Source organism: Schistocerca gregaria, chromosome 1 (assembly GCF_023897955.1).
Source record: "Schistocerca gregaria isolate iqSchGreg1 chromosome 1, iqSchGreg1.2, whole genome shotgun sequence".
NCBI classification, from domain to species: domain Eukaryota; kingdom Metazoa; phylum Arthropoda; class Insecta; order Orthoptera; family Acrididae; genus Schistocerca; species Schistocerca gregaria.
Window position 1 is genome coordinate 719,814,515 of NC_064920.1, and position 10,193 is coordinate 719,824,707.

Below are 10,193 nucleotides of genomic sequence, written 5' to 3' on the forward strand. Positions count from 1 at the left end.
AAGTCCCACGTACCACCATTAGTCATTTCCTGTTACTGCCTTACTGATATAAATATCTCTGGAACAGGTAGGCCTTTGGCAATCACAATTTCAGTTAATTACAACACATATTGAGTAAGATGTCAGATCTCAATAATAGGACAATAAAACAGTTAGGCTTTGATTAATAAGAGTTTCAGCTAACGCAAATTATGAAATAGCTCTTAATTTAATTAAAAAGGAACAGGAAAGCCTTAAATAATAACAGCTTCAGTTAAGTAAACGAAAGAGAAAACAGGCAGGCCTTCTATAATAACATCTTCAGTTAAATAAAATTACCAAACAGAAAACGGGCAGGTTCTCTTTAATAGCAGCTTCAGTTCAGTAAACTTAACAAATTGAAAACAGGCAGGCCTTCTTTAATGACAGCTTCAATTAAATACAATTACCAAACAGAAAACAGGAGACCTTCAATGATAATAGCTTGAGTTAAGTAAAATTACCAAATAGAAAACAGGGAAGCAAAAATGTTCAAATGTGTGTGAAATCTAATGGGACTTAACTGCTATGGTCATCAGTCTCTAAACGTACACACTACTTAACCTAAATTATCCTAAGGACAAACACACACACACTATTGCCCAAGGGAGGACTTGAACCTCCGCCGGGACCAGACGCACAGTCCATGACTGCAGCGCCTTAAACCGCTTTTTTTTTCTTTTTTCTTTTTTTTTTCTTTTTTTGTTCGATGTATATACACTCCTGGAAATTGAAATTCATTGTCCCAGGAAGGGGAAACTTTATTGACGCATTCCTGGGGTCAGATACATCACATGATCACACTGACAGAACCACAGGCACATACACACAGGCAACAGAGCATGCACAATATCGGTACTAGTACAGTGTATATCCACCTTTTGCAGCAATGCAGGCTGCTATTCTCCCATGGAGACGATCGTAGAGATGCTGGATGTAGTCCTGTGGAACGGCTTGCCATGCCATTTCCACCTGGCGCCTCAGTTGGACCAGCGTTCGTGCTGGACGTGCAGACCGCGTGAGACGACGCTTCATCCAGTCCCAAACATGCTCAATGGGGGATAGATCCGGAGATCTTGCTGGCCAGGGTAGTTGACTTACACCTTCTAGAGCACGTTGGGTGGCACGGGATACATGCGGACGTGCATTGTCCTGTTGGATCAGCAAGTTCCCTTGCCGGTCTAAGAATGGTAGAACGATGGGTTCGATGACGGATTGGATGTACCATGCACTTTTCAGTGTCCCCTCGACGATCACCAGAGGTGTACGGCCAGTGTAGGAAATCGCTCCCCACACCATGATGCCGGGTGTTGGCCCTGTGTGCCTCGGTCGTATGCAGTCCTGATTGTGGCGCTCACCTGCACGGCGCCAAACACCATACGACCATCATTGGCACCAAGGCAGAAGCGACTCTCATCGCTGAAGACGACACGTCTCCATTCGTCCCTCCATTCACGCCTGTCGCGACACCACTGGAGGCGGGCTGCACGATGTTGGGGCGTGAGCGGAAGACGGTTTAACGGTGTGCGGGACCGTAGCCCAGCTTCATGGAGACGGTTGCGAATGGTCCTCGCCGATACCCCAGGAGCAACAGTGTCCCTAATTTGCTGGGAAGTGGCGGTGCGGTCCCCTACGGCACTGCGTAGGATCCTACGGTCTTGGCGTGCATCCGTGCGTCGCTGCGGTCCGGTCCCAGGTCGACGGGCACGTGCACCTTCCGCCGACCACTGGCGACAATATCGATGTACTGTGGAGACCTCACGCCCCACGTGTTGAGCAATTCGGCGGTACGTCCACCCGGCCTTCCGCATGCCCACTATACGCCCTCGCTCAAAGTCCGTCAACTGCACGTACGGTTCACGTCCACGCTGTCGCGGCATGCTACCAGTGTGAAAGACTGCGATGGAGCTCCGTATGCCACGGCAAACTGGCTGACAGTGACGGCAGCGGTGCACGAATGCCGCGCAGCTAGCGCCATTCGATGGCCAACACCGCGGTTCCTGGTGTGTCCGCTGTGCCGTGCGTGTGATCATTGCTTGTACAGCCCTCTCGCAGTGTCCGGAGCAAGTATGGTGGGTCTGACACACCGGTGTCAATGTGTTCTTTTTTCCATTTACAGGAGTGTAGTTCATTGCGTTTGCTCGGGGCGGACGTCACAAGACATCCGTTCAAATTGATCGTTGGTTCCTTGACTCAGTTTTTTTTATTACAGAGAGCACGCAACCCTCTGACCGAACACGCTGAGCTACCGTGCCGGCTAAACCAGCGCGGCAACAAAGGGAAGCCTTCAATAATAACAGCTTCAGTTACGTAAAATTACCAAATAGAAAACAGGCAAGCTTTCAGTAATAACAGCTTCAATAAGTAAAATTACCAAATAGAAAACAGACAGGTTTTCTTTAAAAACAGCTTCAGTTAAGTAAAGTTACCAAATAGAAACAGGCTGTCCTGCAATAATAACAGCTTCAGTTAAGTAAAATCACTAATTACAAAACAGGCAGGTCTTCAGTGACGACAGATTCAGGTAATTGACGTTACCAAATAGAAAACAGGCTGGCCTACTTTAATAACAGCTTCAGTTATGTAAAATTACCAAATAGGAAACATGTAAGCCTTCGTGAATAATTGCTTCAGTGAAGGAACCAAGAGTTTGCATTGCCTCCTCACAATGGATGCACCAGAAGGCTTCTATGCAAGGAGCATAAGACTATGCCAAACAGGAAGGCTAAGAAAGGTTACAGCGAGCGGACAGGCAGTGTAAGGCCCTTTTCGTTGGGTCCAGACCGGCAAAAGAAATAGTAACACAGCGAGGTTAATTACTTGAAAGCGCCAATAACTGGCCAAACGGTAAAAGTGCGTCACTGCCAGAGAAAGAATTGGAAACTTGTGGTAAGTTCTATGGGACCAAACTACTTAGGGTATCGGTCCCTAAGCTTACACACTACTTAATCTAACTTTAACTTACGCTAAGGACAACACACACACACACACACACACACACACACACACACACACACACACACACACACACACACACACACACACACACACACACACACACGCACACACACGCACACACACACGCCCGAGGGAGGACTCGAACTTCCGACGGGGGGAGGCTGCAGTAACCGTGGCAAGGTGCCTTAAACCGCACGGCTACTGCAAGAGGAGCTGGTGGTGAAATAGATCACCTAAGAAATCGTAATCATCGAAATAGACCTATAGGTATCAATAACAAAAGAACAATAATGATCGGAGCAGACGAAATGAATTAAAATTTGTGTTGCGGCTGGGACTCGAACACGTGTCTTCTTGCTTGCTTGCTTTTTTTCCCCTTAAATCTCATTTTTGTTCGTTTTAGTTCGTCTTATTTGCTCCGGGCGGACGTCGCAAGACATCCGTTTAAGTTCGTTGTCGATCGATTAACTCAGTTTTTTTATTACATAGGCAGCTAACCCCCTGACCGAACACGCTGAGCTATCGTGCCGGCTAGTAGACAGAAATACTAACCAGTACACCACCGCAGTATGGTGGTCAACATTGCTGCACGAACTAGCTAAGCCGAGTGCCTTCCTCAACACAAACTTCATTTTACCCTTACATATTGTCACTACTGCCAGGGTTCTCGGATATTGGCAAGCACCCCAGCATTGGACGTAAGGGAACGTCCTTGTACCAATGGTGATCTTAGAGATCTTATAATTAAATGTTTCTGTGAGACATTTAATTCATTTCATCTGCTTCGATCATTATCATAGATAACAAAAAGAGACTTAAATGTCTCAGGAAAACATTTAATTATAACAAAATAACAGTTAAGACCTCAAAATCCAAAACTTAACTGAAGTTCATGAATCGAAGTTGAAGGTTGCCGGTTCCAAAGGAGTCTCAGCACATTGAAACTGGCTTCAACTCTCTCATCAGTGCGCCACGTCCCAGAGCTGGGTGGCCAGGCTATGTACGAAGACGGCATTCGAAGTCAGCCACGGATTCAAATCGACCCACAAATATGCCCATCGACCACTCGCTGGACTTCATGCCCAAGATCCATGCGCAAGCGCTCGCCTTACTCGCTGTGCGGGCCTTTCACACCGCCCTCCTCGCCCCGTTGCCACTCCACAACTCGCCACGCCACAACACGCACCGTCCCCATCAACAACCTCGAGCAAAGATCTTAGTGGCCTCAAACCAGAGGGAGATCACACGACAGATCGAGCTGGCGACGCCAGCAATCCCAGTAAAGGTTACCTCCCTACCCCCGCCCCTCCCCCTTCAACTAAAGGATCCCGGTCCAGCCTAAGGAGGCAGAAGGGGAAGGTTAATTAATGGGCTTATGTTGCTTAAGGAAAGCTCTGAGGACCTTACCACTGGTCAGATGCCTGACAAGCAATTTAATCGGACCCAGAACTTTGATGATAGAGCATGGGCCTATGAAACGATAACTTAACTTCCCGAGCTTTCGCCTTATATGCTTATTCAACTTGGACCAAGTGAGGTGAGCCTTTAACTTTTCCAAGGTTTTACAGGGGCTCAGACGTCCTTCCACTAGAGAATTATTAAAATAATGGAAAACGAGAGGCACCAGCTTCTGAACCAAACCGATTTTAAAGTCCTGAGCTTCGTTAACTCGTTTACATAGTATGCCATTCCTGATGGAGTCGTCGCTTGCCTCACCAACGGATAAGAGTTGCTTTCTTAACGGACACTAGAACGGATCTTGACCGTGTTTGGTTTTAAGGGTCACAAACAATTGGGAAGCTTCAGCTAAAATGGTACACACAACCGGGTGAGACTCACCACCGCCCTTATTCTGACAGCCCCTCCTCCTGAAACATGCGACTGGGGACGCCGGCGACTTTGTTGTCAGTGTAGTCATCACACAACCTGCTACTTTCTGCATTTTTTATAGCGTCTACTATAGCACTGACACAGCTTTCAAATTACATAAAAATGGGCGCATTCCTCTTACGTGACTTCACGTCACACCTATTGGCAGTTGTTTCTGTCCCATCGCCGAGGGGTGGTTTGAGCAAGGTATTTAGAGATGATGATTTTTCCTAGCTATTTTCCCAGTCCGATGGAGCACACTCGACAGTATTTACAGTGTATTCAAGAAATTTCTCCTTGTGATTATTAATGGATTATTTTTTCTCTCTGTTTTGTTCCACGCATAAGTGCTTTTCATGTCGCTTCTTACTTGTATGTTCACGAGAGCAAATAAACTGGAGAATCTGGACCTACTGTGTCTTTTCGTAGCTTAGACAAATCATTCCTCTTTTCTTATTTGCAAGACTAGCATTCATGATTCATTTGCGAAGGCTTTTGCATTATTCACTGCGGTATTTATTTCCAGTAAAGTCCAGAGGTGACCAGGTACAGAACTGACAAGTTTAAGTCCACGACCAGCTTCTTCCAACCCAACCCGCCTTGGTATCACCAGTATCTAGAAAACTACTCATTCACGGCATCATCAGCTCAATAAAATTTGTGTTGATGAGGTACCTATAGTGATTTTCGGTTGCCCCGTCTGATGTGAAACATCATCTGTGTGGACTACGCACGAACGCGGTGCCGCTTAGTTCTGCGCAAACCTCTAGTCTGTGACAGAATTCATTCCACTGTCCTTGATCTTCGTATGTCCTGTAGATCACACTCGTTCCTAAGTGATTAGCATCACTCACTACTAATCCCCAGGTAAAATGATCGAGTTGCAAGTCTTCTCCGCTAACAGCACAGTGGGTGACGTGTGTGTGCCGATGATGTTGGCAACGCGACACCGAGATCCCATGCGGAGAAAATCCTCGACCCGGTCGAGAACCGAACCCCAGCTCGGTGCACGGTAGTCAGACGCGCTGATATCTCAGCTAAGGAGACTGTCTCCTTCTTCAACTGTTTTCGATGTGATGCTGAAAAGTTGTTATGTTTTTAAAACTTCGTATCGCAGTCTCCACTTGAGCTATGTAGCTAAATCCTATTTTGCGATACTAGCTACGATTCACTAACGATAGATAATTTACGAGTTCTTACTGTGTGTCGCGATGTCCATTACATTGTAGATTATGCTTTTTACAAACTTCACATTGTTTTATTTTGAAGTAATGTTTGTTTAATTTTTATGTGATTGATCATAAGAGTTGTAATTCGAACTATTTTGTCCCTCTGTAACAACATTCCATAACCTATACTACCCATACTTTTTAGCTTCCAACATAATGCCAATGATACGGCGTTGTATTCGCAATGTTGTTTAAGACGTTTGTCGCACTGGTCTACGCCTTTGATTAGTATCGTAATTTTCTCTGTATTAGATATGTTTTGTCATCAGTCTTCTAACTGGTTGGGTCCGGCCTCCAGGAATTCCACTGTTGAGCCCACACTTTCATCTCAGAATAGCAACTGCGGCCTATGTCATCAATTATTTACTAAATGTATTCCAGTCTCTGCCTTCCCCTACAGTTTTTTCCATCTACAAGCTCCTCTAGTACCATGGGAGTTACAACCTGATGTCTTAACGGATGTTCTGTCACGCTGTCCCTTCTTCTTGACAGTGTTTTCCACATATTCCTTTCCTCGCCGATTCTACGGAGACCCTCCTGATTTCTTACCTAAATTTCAACATTCTTCTGTAGGACTCCAGAAGAAGAGAGTGCAGCTTTTGTGTTCCCTCACATTCCTGTCTCGTTGCAGTTATACCAAAGTTTCTGAAGATAAAGCGACTGTTCTATTCGGGAAAGGCACAACGCATTTTCAAACGGACTGAGGAGGCCTTACTACGAGAGCGCATTCAGCAGACCCGACAGGACATGGCAAGCACAACCTGTAAGTTAATATCTCTCCACATTACGATCAGTAATAAACTGTGCAGCAGTGACTGGGATAAAATTGATAGACTACTGCATGATACCATGGGGAAGCGTATGTTGACAACGTCTAGTAGCCAGAAGAAGAAGTTTGATAATTTGCTACCTAATCAGACTGTTCGGCATTTAGACGTTTCCCGGACCGTTATCAATTTGTCCAAACGTTCGTTATCGGACGATGAGACATCTTTGCTTGCCAAGGGAGGAAATTTTGCTGTTAGTCCGCGTTTTGTGCCCACGGAAGAAATTATAGCCAGTGTAGAAGCAGGAATTCGCAGTGTGGATTCTGTGACAGCTGAAGAAATCCGTATAGAAACAGTGAGAATATTAGCCAATGCAAAACCGCCGAAAAGTAATATAACTGTGGGTGAGAGAAGAGCTTTAAAACTCCTGAATGACGACGATAGTATTTTGGCTCTCCCAGCTGACAAAGGAAGCGCAACGGTGGTTATGGATGTGGCCGACTATCAGAGTAAAATTACTTATCTACTGGATCCGAAAGCGTATAGGAAGCTGAATAAGGACCCCACTAACAACGTTCTCAGAACTGTGTCGCAGTTAATAAAAAAGTCCTCCATTGAAGAAAGTGTACAGAAAGGTCTCTGCAATTCGGTTGCGCTACCACCGAGGCTTTATGGATTGCCCAAAATTCATAAAGAAAATGTGCCGTTAAGACCGATACTAAGTGCCATTGGTTCGCCCACCTACTCGTTAGCCAAGTTTTTGACTACGCTGTTGAAACCACATGTTGGCCATTCGGACTCTTATATAAAGAATTCGACACATTTCATCAGCAGATTGAATGGCATAGTGGTCTAGCCGGAGGACATGTTGGTCAGCTTCGATGTGATATCGCTGTTTACCATGGTTCCACTTAATGATGTATTGGAACAGCTGGATCGAATTTTTCCTGCCGATATTTCAGAACTGTTTAAGTGTTGTTTGACGACCACATACTTTAAGTGGAATGAACAGTTTTATGAGCAAACGGATGGCGTGGCTATGGGAAGCCCCCTAAGTCCCGTAATTGCAAACTTCTTTATGGAGAAATTCGAAGAACAGGCCTTAGGTACTGCCAGCAAAAAACCAAATGGATGGTTCCGATACGTGGATGACACGTTTGTGCTGTGGAGACATGGCAGGGAGGAACTAAGCCGGTTCCACGAACATCTGAACAGTATAAACTCGAGAATTCAGTTTACAATGGAGGAGGAGGTAGACGGCAGATTACATTTCCTCGATGTGCTTGTTTTTCGAACGAGAATCATAGTTTGGGCCACTCAGTATACCGCAAACCCACGCACACGGACCGTTATTTGCACCGGGATTCGAACCACCAACAACAACAGAAGCGGGGTGTTATCAAGATGTTAGCGGACAGAGGTAGAAATATTTCTGAACCTGAGTTGCTCGACGCCGAGATGGAACATGTCCACAATGCACTAATGAAGAACCGATATTCGTCCGCCGAAATAAAACGCGCGTTGAGGCAGCCACGCAGAAATCATACAGACGTACGGGCTACTGCAAAATCTAAGGTTTTTCTGCCGTTTGTTAAAAATGTCACAGGGAGGATGTTGAGGAAGCGGAATATTACCGTACTTTACAAGACCACCAGGAAGAAACGGGAATATCTTAAGCCTGCCAAGGACGCTCGCAAACCTTTGAAAAAAGCTCGAGTGTATAGGATCCCATGCAGCTGTGGTGATGTTTATGTGGGTACCACTAAAAGAACTGTTTCTAACCGTTTGGAAGAGCACAAGGGAAATTGTAGAAGAGGAGAAACGGAACGATCAGCTGTTGCGGAGCATGCTTTCCAGCCAGGGAACCACAATATTCGTTTCGAGGAGACGCAAGTACTAGCGGCCACAAGCGGATCCTACGAAAGGCTCTACACGGAGGCAATCGAAATCGCTAAACACCCAAATAATTTCAACCGAAAGGAAGAGGGTGTGAAATTAAACGGTATATAGATGCCGGTGTTAAAGAAGAGGTGTACCGCCCGTCCACTACTGGGTGAAGGCATCGGCGATCGACGGCGACGGACAGCGGCCAATTGCACTGACGTTTTCAAAACACGTGACGTCACACCGCGGCGCGGGAGCGCGCGGACTCGGAATTTAGCGAGAGTCAGTAGCGAGCTAGTGGGTGTGTTGGACCTTCCATCGATCTACGGACCCCATTGAAGATGTCTCCCGCAGTCGGAGACGAAACGTTGGGAATTGAGACAAAATTCATCAACCGACCACGGCATAACAGCCCGGATTATTATAATGGACATTCTTCTGTAGCACCACATCTCAAATGCTTCTATTCGCTTGTGTTCTGGTTTCCCCACAGTCCATGTCCCACTGTCATACAAAGCTGCGGTGCAAACGTACGTTCTCAGACATTTCTTTCTCAAATTAGGACCTATGTTTGATATCTGCAGACTTCTCTTGACCAAAAATGTCCTTTTTGCCAGCGCTAGTCTGCTTTCTATGTCTTGTCGCTCCGTCCGTCATGGATTATTTTGCTGCTTAGCTATCAGGATTCCCTAACTTCACCTACTTTGTGATCACCAATGAGCCGTGAATTTACTTTCAAAATCTTTTCTTAAAGAATTTACTTTATTTACTAGCGATTCATCAAGAACATTAACACATTTAATCATACTAGGTGAGTGTGGAAGTAGTTGCCAAGGAGTAACTGATGAAAATGAGTTTAACAAATGGGGATTTTATTCATAAAAGCCTTTTCAAAAACAGATTTAAAATATGTAAGCACAAAAGCACCCTCTAAATATCAAGCTACAATTTATTCATAGGCACAAAGATACAAATTTTTGAGTGTATGAGCTTTCGGGCAGATAACCTTGCTGCTCCCTTTTGACACGGCCGTAGTCACGACCGCTCACAACAACCTCTGAAAGACTACACTGGTGCAAATCTGCAACACACCAGATTACTTTAAACTAAAAATTTTAACAACTCACACAAACACATTAACTATGCACCCCGTAAGATGGATGGAAATGGTACAAACACTCACACTAAGAAATTATTTGCTACTGGAAGTACAATTTGTTTTTAAACGGACTCTTACGGTGGAAGGGTGGCATCTTTATAAAAATTACTATTTAAATAAAACCCATGAAATTCAGATTTACCTAAAATGAACAACGTGCTCTACATTACACATATACCGCCTCGCAAGACGATAGGCAAGATAAATACATATTTCCCGGAATTCGCCCTTTACACCTTAATTCTATAAATTCGTGAACACCGAATTCGACGAACATGACAGAGGCAGCTATTAACGTATGGCAGATTG